Source organism: Schistocerca gregaria, chromosome 2, assembly GCF_023897955.1.
Source record: "Schistocerca gregaria isolate iqSchGreg1 chromosome 2, iqSchGreg1.2, whole genome shotgun sequence".
NCBI classification, from domain to species: Eukaryota; Metazoa; Arthropoda; class Insecta; order Orthoptera; family Acrididae; genus Schistocerca; species Schistocerca gregaria.
This window is the reverse complement of record NC_064921.1, coordinates 106,293,726-106,313,298: the sequence shown is the minus strand read 5'-3', so window position 1 is coordinate 106,313,298 and position 19,573 is coordinate 106,293,726.

Here is a 19,573-nt window from a genome sequence, read left to right as displayed (position 1 = left end):
AGTATCTGCAAGAAAAGTGCTCAATTACAGGTGGCGGGTCACGTAAAATCAACCAGAAAACTAATAACTCATCTTCCCAAATAAGACAATTTGCATCATTTGCATAGAACACAACGTCTGACTAAACGGAGGTGTCTGGTTCCATCCTAGTTCCTAAAAACAGTTAACGCAGGATGTGATCGCGGAGATACATGGCGTTCCTGCGGTAGTCATATCCAGAGACTGCTTGCATGAAATGTGTTCGCGTTTGCGAATATAGAGAACCATCAGCAGTATAATAGAATGACGACAACGAAAATTTGTGTTGGAGCAGGACTCGAACCCTAATTTCCCTCTTATCACTAGCGGTCGAATTACCATTATGTATGTCCGAAGGAACTTTGCATCATACTTGTGAACTTCACAAGCGCTGTAATATCGTACTTAGCCGCCTACACCGGACAAGCGACTTATAATTAAAATGTCTCGCCTGCATGGGAACGTACATAATGAATGTACGAATGCAGACTCTGTACACGTGTTTGATGACATGTGGAAGGTTGTTTCTGGCCGTGAGTCGTGCTCGGATAGCCTAACGGTAAGGTGGTCGCTCGAGATAAGCGGGAAACCCGGGTTCGACTCCCGGACCGGCACAAATTTTCACTGTCGTCATTCCATTATACAGCTGATGGTACTCCACATGCACAAATGCGAATACATTTCGTGTATTTCGTAACGGCTGTAGTCGCCGCAGACCATGCATGCTTGTCCGAAGGTACTTAGGATCGTAGTTCTGATCAACACGGCCACTACAGTACCACAAAGATTGCTTAGGCGGGGAATGAGGCTGCGGTCAGTCGCTATAGTAAAGTCCTCTCAGACGATGAAGCTATAGACTTCACTTCATCATGATGCCAGTTCCTGCGTCGGTCTGTAGGCCCAGACGTCGATGTGACTTCGTACGCGTGAACACCTCCGGCGAATATGTAAGACAGCATCAGATGTTGAGTGATTACTGTGAAGGACACGGACATGCCTTGTGTTCGTGTGGAACAGGATTGTCAGCAAGAGTTTGAAATTGGCCTCATTGTGGATCTCCATTTGGCTGACTGGCCAAATTGTACAACATAGAGACGCCCTGCCAAATCCTCAGGACAGGACACGTAGTTAAAATTGTGGAAACGGGCCAAAATAAGCGGCTGTCAGTTACACTCGAACATACAACTTTATTTATTTTACCAAATATTACAAGAATCAAGACAATTAAAAAAAACACGGCATTAGTTTTTGGAACTTAATTACTAGCTGGATGCTCCATACAGTCTCATGCCTTAATGGCACGACCACTTTAATTTAAAATCGGCTGAAAGCTAATAACATAAGACTAAACCAAAAGGCTCTGAGCACTATGGGACTTAACATCTGAGGTCATCAGTCCCCTAGAATTTAGAACTAGTTAAACATCCATGCCCGAGGCAGGATTCGAACCTGCGACCGTAGCAGTCGCGCGGTTCCGGACTGAAGTGCCTAGAACCGCTCGGCCACCGAGGCCGGCCTCAAACCAAAACCAGAAATTTAAAAAGCAGAAGGCCTTACCGTAAATCAGTTCTTTCAATTAGGCTGAAGGACCAAACAATCTCACACCTTAACACCAAAACAGTTTTAGTTTAAAAAAAAAAAAAATCGGTTGAACGCCCATCACTTAAGACTCAACCAAAATAAATTTTTAAAAGGCCAAGGCCTCATCTTAAGAGAGTTCTTTAAATTAGGCTGAAGGCCGAAACAATCTTACGCCTTAAGAGCAAAATAAACTTAATTTAAAATCAGCCAGAAGTTATACAAATGCAAACAACAAGAACGAATAAGAAAAGGCAGTACACTCAAAGTTTCCGAGGGTCGGCATGGAATTCAAACACTAACGCTCGCTTAGGTGAGACAGGCAGTCGGCCCAAGCATTCTCGATCTGAGTACAAACCAACCGACAGACAGTTTTTAACGGACCCACCGACAAGATAACTTCCGCTCCATCTGACCAGCGCACAACAGGGAGTTCAATGGAAGAACATAGAAGGTATTGGCGCCCATAACCAATTATACACTGAGCTGTCAAACTACACACAGTGTTGGACAGTGACGAAGATTCCACTAGTGCACTTAAATTTACAAAAAAAAAAAACACAAAAAGCACAGTTAAACTCCACCGGAGGGTGGCTAAAATGTGCCAACTTGGAAACACACGTTGTTGCTCGAGGAAATGTTCTAACAGGCGACAACGAAATCCAGCGACTCAATGTGAACGGTCGTAACTTGCTCGTAGATTAAGTCAAACCTCAACTTTCGTGTCCACGATCGGTGAGCCACGGACCTCGTAGCAATGGGAACAGCACCACACACTCGGACCGAGCGTGGACACCGCCAGCGGCCTCACCCAAACTACCCGCCGCGGAGAATTCCTCGCTGCTCCACGCCAACCGACCTTCTGCCCGCACACAACACATCCAGGCCAAAGATAACACAAGGTGCGAATATCGATACACACCGCTGCTGCCACTCGCGGAGTGAGAGGATAACAGCATAATCGCGATATGCACGGGAGACTAAACACAGAATAGCAACTAAGGTTTAATCCAACGCGTAGCATGAGCCAGCCACGCCTCAAATATATTGATTCGGATGTGACAATGGTACGATGTTGGACTGCATGGCAAAGTGGTAGCAGGCATACTTTTCCTCAAATTTCCGGACGCCCATGTGTAATCACCATAAGGGACGATCGTTGTATTTTTCGCCAACCGTGTCACATCGCCTTCACACCTGTGCTAGCCCTCCGAGAACAAGTAATGGGCTGCCATCAACATTCTGGGTCATCTCCTGCCAATGTCAGGATACTAGGCAGCATCCAGACTACATAATTACAGTCCCACGCGTAGCCTAAGATCACTTATAAACACATGCTTTTGTAGTGGCATTATGACTGGAAAGAATGAACCGCTTATGAATGGCGTCGCATTGTGTATAATTGTGTTCCGTTATGAATCAATGTCCTGCATTGCCCCTGATGACCACCCCACCGACAAGTATGGCAGCCATCAAGAGGAAGTCCCATTCTTCCAACATTTCTTTTGGAGAGACACAGTGGGTTTACACTACATCTACATCTACAGCCGCACACATACTCTACAAGCCACCGTGTTGATCGTGGCGGAGGGTAGCTTGTGCCACTGCTACTCATTTTCTATCCTGCTGCACTCCCAAAAAGAGCAGGCCGCTGTGGCCGAGAGGTTCTAGGCGCTTCTGTCCGGAACCACGCGGTTGCTACGGTCGCAGGTTCTAATCCTCCCTCCGGCATGGATCTGTGTGATGTCCTTAAGTTAGTTAGGTTTAAGTACACTACTGGCCATTAAAATTGATACACCAAGAAGAAATGCAGATGATAAACGGGTATTCATTGGCCAAATATATTATACTAGAACTGACACGTGATTACATTTTCACGCAATTTGGGTGCATACATCCTGAGAAATCAGTACCCAGAACAACCACCTCTGACGGTAACAACGGCCTTGATACGCCTGGGCATTGAGTCAGACAGAGCTTGGATGACGTGTACAGGTACAGCTGCCTATGCAGCTTCAACACAATACCACAGTTCATCAAGAGTAGTGACTGGCGTTTTGTGACGAGCCAGTTGCTCGGCCACCATTGATCAGACATTTTCAATTGGTGAGAGATCTGGAGAACGTGTTGGCTAGGGCAGCAGTCGAACATTTTCTGTATCCAGGAAGGCCCGTACAGGACCTGCAACATGCGGTCGTGTATTATCCTGCTGAAATGTAGGGTTTCGCAGGGATTGAATGAACGGTAGAGCCACGGGTCGTAACACATCTGAAATGTAACGTCCACTGTTCAAAGTGCCGTCAGTGCGAACAAGAGGTGACCGAGACGTGTAACCAGTAGCACTCTAACATTCTGCGTGGTGTCTGTTTGTTCTAAGTAATGTCTCCCTACCACTTTCGCGCAACGACGCTCTGAGAGTGTTCTTTTGAGAATTGACTAGTTTGAATCTGGGACCGGTTGCTGGTAAGGAGACGCCAGACCACACATGCCATGTAGAGTTCAGAAGAGTTCAGTGAGACTAGTGATGATATAATCAAATACTAATGATTTCAGCGTCAGTTCCACTGCACTCTCTGTAAAAGAATCTTAGTACTAACTAAATTTAATGGAAGGGGTTTCAAGGGTTTCCTATTTTTAGTTAGATGGTAAAATAACGTCGAAGAAGCAGTTAATTTTACCATTGGAAATTTTATTCTACTCACAAAACATTGTTTATAAATTTTACTATTGATAAAAGAAAATGTTTTAATTCAGGATGATAAAAACCAACTGCATTCAACAAAAATGTGAACGAATATTCCCTGAATGGGTTTACAACTTCTATAATGAATCGAAGGATGACCTATGCCATATCCCAGCTATAATCTAGATTTAAGTTTCATAAAAGAGAAAACTATCAAAATGGTCTTCAGTGACCCTAAATTATCTTTAATTACTTATTTAACTTGTCGTAAATTACAGTGGCTGATGTGGCTTCTCAATAATTATATAACAGAAAAATCATCACGTTTTAGATTTTAACTTCTAATAGCAAATGTGAATACCATGAGCTATAATTGACGATCGAGATTAGTATTATGCAAAAATGGGACGTAACAGATGAGACTTCTGCAGTTCTGAGTGACGCCTTATGCGGCATCTCGTGCGTTCATTACCTTGTCGTTGGTTAGGCACCGTCAGGGGGCGGTGGGCAGCGCAGCTACACACATCTCGCCGTCTCGGAAGCAACTCTCTCCTAACTTCTCCTTACTAAAATGTACCGAAGTTGGTTTTAAAAAAAGGTATCTGGCTGTATTTTCAACTGACTAATCAGCGTCTCAATGTTAACTTTAAGCTCTGCCTACAAAAATTCTGTCTATCAAATGGGAAACGCTATACTTTTCTTGGTGGGGCAATGTTTTTAATGTTTGCAACGTAACAGAGACGCGTATAGTCTCACGCTAAAACATGCAGCTGGTGCGGCCCTTTTAGTGTTATAGTAAGATCTATACTGTTCTTCTGGAGGGCTCTATCTTTTAACATGGGCTGGGGGTGATCTTGGAGGTCGGCTGACGATGTGGGTGTCCGTCCCTTATAGTAAATCCTTCTCGCTTACACGACTCTGCTCTCGGCTTCTGTTCTCGTTTCTTCCCTCGGAACAGCGTCTGTTTCACGGTGGGAAGATATGACATGCATTTAGGCGTTCTTGTGTTAGTCTGTGGTAATCCATTTGCTCACTCGTTGATCGTATTACTTTGGATAATTTAATGTCAGGATTAATTCGGACCTATGTGACACACTGTCGGATTTGCTATTATGTCAGGGTTTTCATGGAAGGTGTTGGATTTTCCTGACGCTTTACAGCACCCCATACCATCTCACCGGCTGATACGCCAGTATGGCTATGACGAATACACGCTTCCAATGTGCGTTCACCGCGATGTCGCCAAACACGGATGGGAGCATCATGATGCTGTAAATAGAACCTGGATTCATCCCAAAAAAAATGACGTTTTGCCATTAGTGCGCCCAGGTTCGTCGATGAGTACACCATCGCAGGTACTCCTGTCAGTCATGCAGCTTCAAGGGTAACCGCAGCCACGGTCTCCGAGCTGGTAGTCCATGCTGCTGCAAACGTCGTCGAACCGTTCGTGCAGATGGTTGTTGTCTCGCAAACGTCCCCATCTGTTGACTCAGGTATAGAGGCGTTGCAACCATGCGGATAAGATGCCTGTCATGTTGACTGCTAGTGATACAAGGCCTTAGGGATCCAGCACGGCGTTCCGCATTACCCTCCTAAACCCACCGATTCCATATTCTGCTAACAGTCATTGGATCTCGACCAACGCGAGCAGCAGTGTCGACACACGATAAACCGCAATCGCGATAGGCTACAATCCGACCTTTATAATCGGAAACGTGATGGTACGGATTTCTCCTCCTTACACGAGGCATCACTACAACGTTTCACCAGGCAACGCCGGTCAACTGCTGTTTGGGTATGAGAAATCGTTTGGAAATTTTCCTCGCGTCAGCACGTTGTAGGTTTCTCCACCGGCGCCAGCCTCGTGTGAATGCTCTAAAAAGTTAATCATTTGCGTATTACAACATCTTCTTCCTGTCGGTTAACTTTCGCGTCTGTAGCACGTCATCTTCATGGTGTATCAGTTTTAATGGCCAGTAGTGTAGTTGTAAGTCTATGGGACTGATGACCTCAGATGTTATAAGTGAGAGAAAAACGCCTGCCTATATGCCTACGTACGAGCCATAATTTCTCTTTATCTCCTCTTCGCTGTCCTTAAGCGAAATGCGATTTAGCAGCAGCAGAATCATTCAACAGTCAGCTGCAACAGCCTTTTCTCCAAATTTCTTCAACAGTGTCTCGCAAAAAGAAAGTTGCCTTCCCTCCAGGCATCCCCTTTTGATTTCACGAAGCATCTCAATAACACTCGCATACTGACCGACCCTGTCAGTAACAAGTCTGGCACCACGCCTGTGAATTGCGTCAATGTCTTTCTTCAATCCGACATGGTGGGGAGTCCAAACACTCGAGCACTACTCAAGAATGGATCCCACAAGTATTCTAATCGCCATCCCCTTCTTATATTGGCTACACTTTTCTAAAACTCTCCCAGTGAACCGAAGACGACTATTCGCCTTCTCTGCACGTTCCATTACTTATATCTTTGCGACGTTACGCTCAGATATTTAATCAAAGTGACTCTGTCTAGCAGCACACCACAAATAAAACATTAAAATATTGCAGTATTGTTCTTTCCTACTCGCCTGCATTAATTTACTTGTTATACGTTTAGAGCAATCTTTTCTTCATCATACTAAACGAAAATTGTAAGTCGTTCTGTATGCTTCTACAGTCACTCAACGACGACACTATCCACACCGCACAGTGATTAGCGAACAGTCGTAGATTTCTACTCGCATTATACGTCAGCTGGTTTACGTGTATAAAGAGCAAGAACTATCCTGTCATAATTCCATGGAACAGACGTCACGATACGCGTGTCTCTGACGAACACTCGCCGTGTAGGACAACGCACTGTGTTCTATTACTTAAGAAGTATTACAACCACTCGCAACGTGAGAACTCGTTCCATATGCTCAGCACACTTCCGTTAACAGCCTGCTGTGTGGAACTGAGCCCACGGCATTTCGGTAATATAGGAAAATAGAATCTGCCTGTTGCCATTCGTCCACAGTTCGTAGCATATACTACGACAAAAGGACAAACAAAGTCTCCCAAGAATGACGCTTTTTAAATCCCCGCTGATTTGTAGACATACGCTGTTCTTTCTCATGGACATTTTTTCCATTGGATCTTAGAATTCTGCAGCAAACCGACGTTAAGGATGCTCCAGTGGCGATATCCATTAATAATATAACTTATTAATTGACGTCAAAGGTACGAATCTGTAAAACTAAGGGCCTCTTACGCCAAAGAGAGAGAGAGAGAATCGAACAAATAGTTCTGCTAGCAGGCTTGATTTCCAGGCGTGATTAAGACCGTAATAAAAATGAAATGTATGTCGAGAGGACATGTAGCTAGGCGAATGTAGGGCAGATGGAGGAACGAAAGTCTTTATTAGGTTCCAGACAGTAAGAAAAGATCGAGACAATAACGCAACACAAAACGTGTAGATGAAATTAGAAAACATGCAAACGCAAGATGGACGCATGCAGTCAAAGTATAGAGAGGATCTTTTATTTATCGTGTGTATTTTTTATGATAACTCTATTGAGATCATTCACTTCGAGCAAATTATGCTCTGCCTGAAAAAAATAAAAACTAAGAAAAACTGTGAAGCATCTAGTAGGGGAAGAAGAAACTTCATGGGTTGACTCAAATTTACAAATAACTTTGGTAGCATGACTATTCAATCCCTCTAGCTTGGACACATGCACTATTTCGGTTGGGAAAGGTGTCATAAAGCTCTTCTGGGCGAACCGGATCACAACAGTTGTATTTATTTACTCGTGTCAGAAGATGTACAAAACTATACATCACATGAGTGTATGATGTTAAGGGATACTACATAAACAACAGTTTCCATTATTTACAATTAAACTGATTAATATAATGAACTACATTAACTTCGCCCAGAACTTAGCCGGTACACTGCCTTCAGCATTCATTAGATCTTCATCACTGCATGATCAGGGGTATAGACATTGGCACAAGTGATTCCTTGTCGGTGCCTTTCCGCGTTCACATTGTGTCATTCTTACGGAAAGTCCCCATTTTACAATGTTGTCCCTGGATTTAGCAACACCTGATCTTAGCCTGTTTAATGATCTGCAGTTAGACTAATCGAAATACCTGTACCTCCGTGCGGTAGGCACTCAGCAGGCTTCATCCGCGTTCGAAGATGGTCACATCTAGCAGTCCACAGTTGTTCTTTGGCATCACGTAGAGACGTAATTAGTGGTGACGCTATGTTGAGGAAACAACACTGCGCAACAAAATTAAAGGAACACTTTTTGAAAGCCCAGTAATTTTCTCCATTCTGATGCGTAGCCTTGAAGTCTGGCTCAAAGAAGGTCGAAACCGTCCTCTGTAACGATGGAAAAAGCTTGCAGTCGTGCGATGTCACCCTCAGGCTCGACCACGCTTGAAGCAGCAAGCTCTTGCAAAAGAGAGAGAGAGAAACGAGAGAGAGGGACAGAGAGGAAGAGGGACAGGGGGGGGGGGGGGGAAGAGAGAGAGAGCTGTAAGGGGGGTTAATGAGCCAAACTGGCATCAAATTTCACCGCAGTTGTGTGCAACGCCGCCATGCACATGTCACACCGTTATAATCACTCCATATTTTCACTATTCTTGCGCAAATCCGCTACAAAGTCAGAATATGCACCTCCGGCACACGGAAGACAGCGCCTCAGTCTGTCAGTAGCAATTTTTAAAACACAGTATAGTTCACTCAAATTCACAGTACTCAAATGTTTTATGTAAGTACGCTTGCCCCTGAAGCTAATTCAAGTAGAGCTTCTTCATACATATCGACTATAGAAACCTGCCTCCCAAAGTTATGGTTGTTAACAGTGTATGGGACAGGTCATACTTCCTCATCATCTTCGTCACATACCTCTTCATTCTTCACAGGTAGTCTCACACGTACAATGAATACTGTACTCTACGCCCAGCAAAGTGAACGTTTTCTACTTCAGTTACTATATCAAAGTTAAGTGCCAAGTTTAGACCCACTAGTAGCCAACATGTGTCTATCGGCGAATATCGGTGTTTTGTTGGCACTTACCCGAGGATCGACGAGTGTTAATGGTGGACAGGAAACGGCTATGTATCAGGATCCGAAATCTGTGGTAACTGATCTGTGCTTAAATGAAGCACAGCGGGTTGAGAAAGTTGCGGCAGCGCCTGCTGTGATGGCAGTATGAGGCCTGGCAAACCAGGAACGTAACCAGCGGATTTCTGCTGCTGTTGGTGATGACAGAGACAATTGTATGTCCAACACCTGAGTTTTCTGGTCCTGCAGTTCTGCTAGTACTGGATCAGGTGCACACTCTGCTGCTGGGAAAACATAACAAAAGTTTAGTATAAACTAATGTATTAATAAATGAATAATAACGATATTTTTAATATTTGACGGACCTATACTTACTTTTAAATCTAATATCCTTGTTCTTCCTTTTATTCTCACTGAAAGTAGTGGTATTTTCCTGCTGATAGCGCTTCATGTTGGTCCTTTAACTATGACATACAGAGCTCGAATGAGAGACAGTTGGATTTTTGTAATAAAAAGGGAGAATAAATGGGAAACTTCATTCATATGGCTATAAGCGACGGGGCTCCAGAAGTATTGAACGAGAGCATCATGGCGTTGACTAACTCCATTGGGCAAGCTCAAACTGTAGTAGGCGGAAAGGTGAAAGAAGGCGGGGACGTGAAACTGAACAGACCAAAGTGACAAAGGTGTGTGATGCAATATGCACATATACAGATAGCGGTAGTGCCAAGTACACAAGGTGTATTATGTACATGTACTTGGTCGATTCATGTGAAAAGGTTTCCGACATGATTATGGCCGCACGACAGAAATTAACAGACTTTGAACGCAGAGTCGAGCAGTAGTTGAAGTTAGACGCATGAGACATCACATTTCGGAAATGGTCAGGGAACTCAATATTCTGCGATCCATTGTGTCAAGAGTGTGCGGAGGCATTACCTCTCACCACGGACGATGCAGAGGCTGACGGCGTTCATTTAACTACCGAGATCAGCGGCGTTGGCGTATAGTTGTCGGTGGTAACAGACTAGCAACACTGTGTGAAATAATCGTAGAAATCAATTTGGGGTGCACGGCGGAAGTACGTGTTAGGACAGTGAGGTAAAATTTGGTGTCAATGGGCGATGGTAGCAGACGACCGACAGCTCGACATCACCTGCAGAGCCCCTCCTGGCCTCGGGACCATATCGATTGGAACCTAGCCGACTGTAAAACCGTGGTCTTTTCACATAATTCCCTATGTCAGCTGGTAAGAGTTGGTGGTAGGTTTCGAGCTTGGCGCAGACAACACAAAGCTATGCACCCAATTAGTCAATTAGGCACTGTGGGAGCTGTTGGTGCCTTCATAAAGGCGTGTACTGTGTTTACTTGAAATGGACTGGGTCCTCTGTATGTTTGGCTACTTGGACACCATATGCAGCCCTTCATAAACTTAATGTTCCCAAAGAACGATGGAGTTGTTATAGATGACGATGCGCCATGTCACTGGCTCATAGTTATTCGCAATTGGTTTGAAGAACGTTCTGGACAGTTCGAGCAAATGATTTGCCCACCCAGATACTCCGACATGAATCTCATCGAACATTTATAGACGTAATCGACAGATTACTTCGTGCACAAAATCCTCCACTGGCAACACTTTTGCGATTATGGACGGCTGTAGAGGCAGCATGACTCAATATTTCTGCATGGGACTGTGCTATGCTGGGAAAAAGAAGGTCCGACACGATATTAGGAAGTATCCCATAACTTTTGTCAAGTGGTTCAAATGGCTCTAAGCACTAGGGGACTTAACATCTGAGGTCATCAGTCCCCTAGAACTTAGAACTACTTAAACCTAACTAACCTAAGGACATCACACACATCCATGCCCGAGGCAGGATTCGAACCTGAGACCGTAGCAGCAGTGCGGTTCCAGACTGAAGCGCCTAGAACCGCTCTGCCACAGCGGCCGGTGACTTTTGTCACCTCAGTGTATAACATAGCACAAGTGTATAACAACAGTGTAAATCCTTAAGCACACCGGAAAGCTGAAACTGGAAAATGTTGACATCACCAGCTCCTGGAACGCTGACACCGAAAACTGCTGACATACGCGATGTTTGGTCCAGAACTCTCACTGCCCTCCTAATTGAAGCTAAATCTAAAATAAATCCCACGGGTACCTTCGTTATTTATGTTTTCATCGATATTTCTGGCTGTTCCCAGCTATTCTACTTCACCTTAGTGATTCTCTCGTCGGCACTTGTAGTACGGTCCGCTGCATCGTGATCTAGCAGTCTATTTTATTTTTAGGTCTGTGGCGTGATACCCTTCCTCCTGCTACTGTCCTCAGTTGACACCGTCTGACTGTAAAACGGTCAGCTTTGTTATGTCTGTATTTTAACTGTTTATGCACTCGTACCGTAGGTGCAACCACAACGGAGGGGTATCTGTTGAGAGGCCAGACAAACATGTGGTTCCTGAAGAGGGGCAGCAGCCTTTTCAGTAGTTGCAGGGTCAACAGTCTGGATGATTGACTGATATGACCTTGTAACACTAACCAAAACGGCCTTGCTGTACTGGTACTGCGAACGGTTGAAAGCAAGGGGAAACTACAGCCGTAATTTTTCCCGAGGGCATGTAGTTTTACTGTATTGTTAAATGATGATGGCGTCCTCTTGGGTGAAATATTCCGGATGTAAAAAAGTCCCCCATTCGGATCTCTGGGAGGGGACTAATCAAGAGGACGTCGTTATCAGAAGAAAGGAAGCTGGCGTTCTACGGATCGGAGCGTGGAATGTCAGATCCCTTTAATCGGGCATGTAGGTGAGAAAATATAAAAAGGGAAATGGTTAGGTTAAAGTTAGATATAGTGGGAATTAGTGAAGTTCGTTGGCGGGAGGAACAAGACTTTTGGTCAGGTGAATAAAGGGTTATAAATACAAAATCAAATGGGGGTAATACAGGAGTTGGTTTAATAATGAATTAAAAAATAGGACTGCGGGTAAGCTACTACAGACAGCATAGTGAACGCATTATTGTGGCCAAGATAGACACGAAGCCCACACCTACTACAGTAGTGCAAGTTTATATGCTAACTAGCTCTACAGATGACGAAGAAATTGAAGAAATGTATGATCAGATAAAAGAAATTATTCAGATAGTGAAGGGTGACGAAAATTTAATAGTCATGGGTGGCTGGAATTCGGTAGTAGGAAAAGGGAGAGAAGGAAACGTAGTAGTTGACTATGGATTGGGGGTAAGAAATGAAAGAGGGAGCCGCCTGGTAGAATTTTGCACAGAGCACAACTTAATCATAGCTAACACTTGGTTCAAGAATGTAGGTTGTATACATGGAAGATGCCTTGAAATACAGACAGGTTTCAGATAGATTATCTAATGGTAAGGCAGAGTTTTAGGAACCAGGTTTTAAATAGTAAGACATTTCCAGTGGCAAATGTGGACTCTGACCACAATCTATTAGTTATGAACTGTAGATTAAAACTGAAGAAACTGCAAAAAGGTGGAAATTTAAGGAGATGAGACCTGGATAAACTGACTAAACCAGAGGTTGTACAGTGTTTCAGGTAGAGCATAATGGAAAATTGACAGGAATGGGGGAGAGAAATACAGTAGAAGAAGAATGGGTAGCTTTGAGGGATGAAGTAGTGAAGGCAGCAGAGGATCAAGTAGGTACAAAGACGAGGGCTAGTAGAAATCCTTGGGTAACAGAAGAAATATTGAATTTAATTGATGAAAGGAGAAAATATAAAAATGCAGTAAATGAAGCAGGCAAAAGGAATACAAACGTCTCAAAAATGAGATCGACAGGAAGTGCAAAATGGCTAAGCAGACATGGCTAGAGGACAAATGTAAGGACGTAGAGGCTGATCTCACTGGGGCGTAGGATAGATATTGCCTACAGGAAAATTAAAGGGACCTTAGGAGAAAAGAGAACCACTTGTATGAACATCAAGAGCTCAGATGGAAACCCAGTTCTAAGTAAGGAAGGGAAAGCAGAAAGGTGGAAGGAGTATATAGAGGGTGTATACAAGGGCGATGTACTTGAGGACAACATTATGGAAATGGAAGAGGATGTAGATGAAGATGAAATGGGAGATATGATTCTGCGTGAAGAGTTTGACAGAGCACTGAAAGACCTGAGTCGAAACAAGGCCCCGGGAACACACAACATTCCCTTAGAACTATTGACAGCCTTGGGAGATCCAGTCCTGACAAAACTCTACCATCTCGTGAGCGAGATGTATGAGACAGGGGAAATACCTTCAGACTTCAAGAAGAATGTAATAATTCCAATCCCAAAGAAAGCAGATGTTGACAGATGTGAAAATTACCGAACTATCAGTTTAATAAATTACAGCTGCAAAATACTAACACGACTTTTTTACAGACGAATGGAAAAACTAGTAGAAGCCGACCTCGGAGAAGATCAGTTTGCATTCCGTAGAAACACTGGAACACGTGAGGCAATACTGACCTTACGACTTATCTCAGATGAATGATTAAGGAAAGGCAAACCTACGTTTCTAGCATTTGTAGAGTTAGAGAAAGCTTTTGACAATGTTGACTGGAATACTCTCTTTCAAATTCTGAAAGTGGCAGGTGTAAAATACAGGGAGCGAAAGGCTACTTACAATTTGTACAGAAACCAGATGGCAGTTATAAGAGTCGAGGGACATGAAAGGGAAGCAGTGGTTGGGAAGGGAAAGAGATAGGGTTGTAGCCTATCCCCGATGTTATTCAATCTGTATATTGAGCAAGCAATAAAGGGAACAAAAGAAAAATTCGGAGTAGTTATTAAAATCCATGGAGAAGAAATAAAAATATTGAGGTTCGTCGATGGCATTGTAATTCTGTCAGAGACAGCAAAGCACTTGGAAGAGCAGTTGAACGGAATGGATAGTGTCTTGAAAGGAGGGTATAAGATTAACATCAACAAAAGCAAAACGAGGTTAATGGACTGTAGTCGAATTACGCCGGGTGATGCTGTGGGAATTAGATTAGAAAATGAGACACTTGAAGTAGTAAAGGAGTTTTGCTATTTGGGGAGCAAAATAACTGATGATGGTCGAAGTAGAGAGAATTTAAAATGTAAACTGGCAATGGCAAGGAAAGCGTTTCTGAAGATGGGAAATTTGTTAACATCAAGTATAGATGTAAGTGTCAGGAAGTCTTTTCTGAAAGTATTTGCATGGACTGTAGCCATGTATTGAAGTGAAACATGGACGATAAATAGTTTAGACAAGAAGAGAATAGCATCTTTCGAAATGTGGTGCTACAGAAGAATGCTGAAGATTAGATGGGTAGATCACATAACTAATGAGGAGGTATTGAACAGAATTGGGGAGAAGAGAAGTTGGTAGGACATGTTCTGAGGAATCAAGGGATGACCAATTTAGTATTGGAGGTCAGCGTGGAGGGTAAAAATCGTAGAGGGAGAACAGGAGATGAATACACTAAGAAGATTCAGAAGGATGTAGGTTGCAGTAGGTACTGGGAGATGAAGCAGCTTGCACAGGATAGAGTAGCATGGAGAGCTGCATCAACCCAGTCTCAGGACTGAAGACCACAACAACAACAACAATGCAATTTATTGTCTCGTTTTCCTAAACGCTTGGAAGAAGAAACCGTTAAAACCACACTTGGCGTCTACAGATCAATTTTATTCTGTCTGGTGCAATTGTTCCATACGAGTCTTTAACATAAGGTATGATACTGTTCATTGGGCTACACGAGCAGGTTACTACGTTTTTTCCCAGCTATAAGCTGAAAAATACACTGATGTGGTGGACTTTTTAAAGCGAGTCTTATAGCAAAACCTGGCATTGTAACACCAACAAAGATCTGCTAATTTTTCATTTGCGCCTTTACCATTCCTGATAACTGTAGATTGTGAAGAAATATTCTTGGCGCGTATCTGGTGAAACGTCACCTACATAGGCTAACGAAGTTTCCACGCAGCGATGGAAGCAGCGAAGCGAGCACAGGAGCTAATTTTCATTTGTGTTCAATACATCGTATTTATTAATATTTTCAAAAAAAGGTACGAAAAAAGACGAGGTAAATGTGGTGCCGAAAATAAATTTCCAGGTAGGGATTATAAGCTGTACACGAGAACGTCGTATTCAAAATTAGATACATTTTTGATTTGCATCTGATAATTCACGAGTGCTGGGGTGATATTCATGGTAAAAACAGGAGAAGCAGTAATGTTCTAGGTAACTTACAAGTGTTATGAGCGGGCCGGCCGCGGTGATCTCGCGGTTCTAGGCGCGCAGTCCGGAACCGTGCAACTTCTACGGTCGCAGGTTCGAATCCTGCCTCGGGCATGGATGTGTGTGATGTCCTTAGGTTAGCTAGGTTTAAGTAGTTCTAAGTTCTAGGGGACTAATGACCACAGCAGTTGAGTCCCATAGTGCTCAGAGCCATTTGAACCATTTTGTTATGAGCGGTGTATTTTTGAAATTACATGATTGCCTTAAAGTTTCTATAGAGAAACAAACATTCACAAAAGGTACGCTCTCATTGTACAGTTTTGGCAGAAATACACGCATAATGCATCATTTCCTCGACTGCTGGTGAGGATAACTGGTGACTTAAAACGGAAAGTATTTGGGCGCAGTGTTCTTGGGGTGTGATTACTTTCTCTCTGTTTACGAGATAGAAGTTTTAAATATTTTTTTGCTCAAATTCTTTACCTGACCATAAAAGTAGACATCTCGGGATTGCAGTAGCGGAGTGCATTTGGTAACCCATTTTAATACTGCGCGATAGCGATTCTCCTTCTCCGGGAAAAATCTAATCGTATGATTGTAAGTTTGTTTGTCCTCCCCACGAGTCAATTAACAGAAGAAAACGTCTTGAATGTAGGGCTTCATCACATCAATCAGAAAGCCTCTGTATAAGCCTGTTGTAAGTTGAACAAATTTTGACGAAGTAATGACAATATTCTTATATTTTACAGCGTGTTCATTCGTCCCAAAAGCGGCAGTACTGTTTTGCGGGGTTACGTAGACAGTTGGCAATAACTTTTCACTGCACTGTATACGACTATGTTACTTTGTACATTTTTGTTTGATAAAGTAAAAATTGAAAATAAAAAATAATTGTGCATACGCGCTCGACCGCAGGGACTCAGATATCCGTTCTGTTCTCTTACCGGCGCACCAGCCGTCTCTAACACAAATGGCACACAGAGAGAGGGGAGGTAACTTATGCCAAGAACAACACACACACACACACCCATGCTCGAGGGAGGACTCGAACCTCCGCCGGGAGTCGCCGCGTTGCCCGTGACAGGACGCCTCAAACCGCGTGGCCACTCAGCGCGGTGGTCAGCTAAAGTTATTGGTACTAACACATGAGGCCCACTCCAATTTGCATTTGCAAAAAATTAAATTGTCATGCGGAAATGTCCCCATAAAACATCTGTTCTACCATTTGCAACAAACGGTACCGCAGCACCTAGCACAGTTCCCAGATATCATTCTTTTTTTGTGTGTCAGGAGAAGATTTTACACTGATCCGGAATTATTTTATTTCTTTTTTTCGGCCAAGATTACGGGAAACTCAAAATTTGCCAGCGACGGGAACTGTACCTACGACTTCAAAATATTGCAGCCTTTTACTGACTTGAATTTAAAATTTTGTATTTGTGGGGATCAACAGCCTCCAGATGTTTAATAAACGTAAACATAATCCGTAACAGGTTGTAATGCGATGTTTGTTTAATCGTGTAACCAGTTAATTTTGACTATGCGTCATTGTCAAGCACATTTGTAGCATCTGCACTTTCTGTCACTTTCAAATCATTCTTAATTACAAGTAAAAAGTAGCCAAATTTGATCATTTTACTAATGGATCCATACTACAGTGACTCCTTCTAACATCGTATTCCGCAGTTACCATGTGGTTGTACATAGAGTAAGTTCAGAGTATTATCTTAAAAGATGTCACTGTAGTGTGGATCCTTTCGTAAAATGACGGAATTTGGATGCTTTTTACTTGTAATTAGGGATGATTTGGTCCAAATGGCTCTGAACACTATGGGACTTAACATCTATGGTCATCAGTCCCCTAGAACTTAGAACTACTTAAACCTAACCAACCTAAGGACATCACAGAACACCCAGTCATCTCGAGGCAGAGAAAATCCCTGACCCCGCCGGGAATCGAACCCGGGCGGGGGAAGCGAGAACGCTACCGCACGACCAAGAGCTGCGGGCAACAATGATTGAAAGTGCAGATGTTACAAATGTGCTTTAAGAATTTTTAATAGCCCTGTCAGCAATTGTGATAAATTAATATGTCCAAAATCCGCCACAGTTGCGAAATGTTACTGGTCTTTATCCAGGTTTCAGCTAGAGTAATCTAGCCGTGTTCAAAAATAGTTCAAATGGCACTGAGCACTATGGGACTTAACTTCTGAGGTCATCAGTCGCCTAGAACTAATTAACCCTAACTAACCCAAGGACTTCACACACATCCATGCCCGAGGCAGGACTCGAACCTGCAGCGCCCAGAACCGCACGACCACTACGACCGGCGAGTTTATTAGAGCTGGATGTAATCAGCGTTTCCGAGGAACTCGTGTTGAACTTACACGGTTCGTTTACTTGGCGATCAAAGGCCACGACAGGTGAAGTGCCTTGTTTTCCCACACACGCTTCTTCGTGCCGTGGAGAGTCTCTAGCCGGTAGCAGAGTGGATAAGCAGCGCCCCGCCAGGGAGAGAGAGAGTGAGAGAAAGAGAAGGAGAGGGAGAGAGAGAGAGAGAGAGAGAGAGAGAGAGAGAGAGAGAGAGACGGAGGAGGCGGCGGTTTTTCCGGCGCCGTCCCGTTCCGGTCTCCGCCTCGCCGGCCGCCGCATTAAGCCGGATCTGTCCGGAGCGAAGAGGGGCTGGCGCCCGCTCCAGGAAGGCAGTCAATTAGCGGGATGAGCCGCCGTAGGCCGCTGCCGGCCCTGCAGTCTTCCCGCGTCCGGAAGAAAACCGCCCGGATGCGGACCGGCACGGCAGGGCACCGCACGTCACGGAACCATCCACTACACGCCTCAGCGAGGAAGCAACGCACTCGTGGCTTACGCGGAAACACGTGCTTACTGACGTCATTACCGTTTCGTAAGAACATTTAATAATACAAGAAGACCGCGATGATCCGGCACTCGATAATCCGGTAGACGCGATCGACCGGAACGTATCAGAAATTTTCCCATCAGTAAATCATCAGTAACAATTGTCCATCTCACTGAGCGATTTGCAGCTGCACTGTTAGCTTAGCGTTAGTGTCAACGATGCTCCGTTCACTAGATCTGTACTGATCAGGCAGAACATATGACCACCTACCTAATGTAGTCTGTCTGTAAACTCAAGAGCAGCAGTGGCCTTTATTGGAAGAACGCTGCCACCGGCCTCCTATTCCTTACACAGGGTATTCCATGAGGAATTGTCAGTATTCAGAGATATGACAGGAACGATTACAGTCTCTACTGTGGAGCACACCTCTTCTACTAAACAAAATATGGAAAGCGAAGAGCTTGCAGAAAAAAAGAACTGTTGGCTAATATTACCATTCCCAATCAAAGGACTGCAATTTATGCTAACGTCAGCCTCACCTAACTGGACGCATAAGTAAGAAATGGAAAAATAAACCGCATGGTTTACTGGAATCGCCACGAAGGACAACTAATTATTTTGGGTGGAAACCCATCGTTATACACAGTTTCAAAATCACGTAAAACCTTAGATGCTTACGGAACACTAAATCTCTATCTCCGTCACTATTCTAAGACATATTGCTTAAAAAGTGCGCAATAGCTACTCTAAACACTGCTGAAATTTCCTGCGAAACATGTACACCGATTCTGAACTTCTAAGCAAAAAGCTTGATATTCGAGGTGGGTTCACATATTCGTTTTTAGTTTTTGGTAAGAACTTTATTTGTTAATCTACAGCAATGTTATCCTCTTCAAAATATTCCCCAGTACATACTATACACTTATAGCAGTGCTTTTTTCAATTCCCGAAACACTTTAGGAACTGTTCCTTCGGGATAGTTTACAGGTCTCTTAACTGTGCTTTTTTAATCTCATCCATGCTTGTAAAACCACTGTCCTTTAAGACCTGCTTTGAAATGTTTATACCACTTGTCTACCCTTGATTTACACGTAACAGGCTCACCAAAAGCAATATTTACCATTTCTAAAAATTTCATACTCTTTATTCCATTCTTATAACAAAAT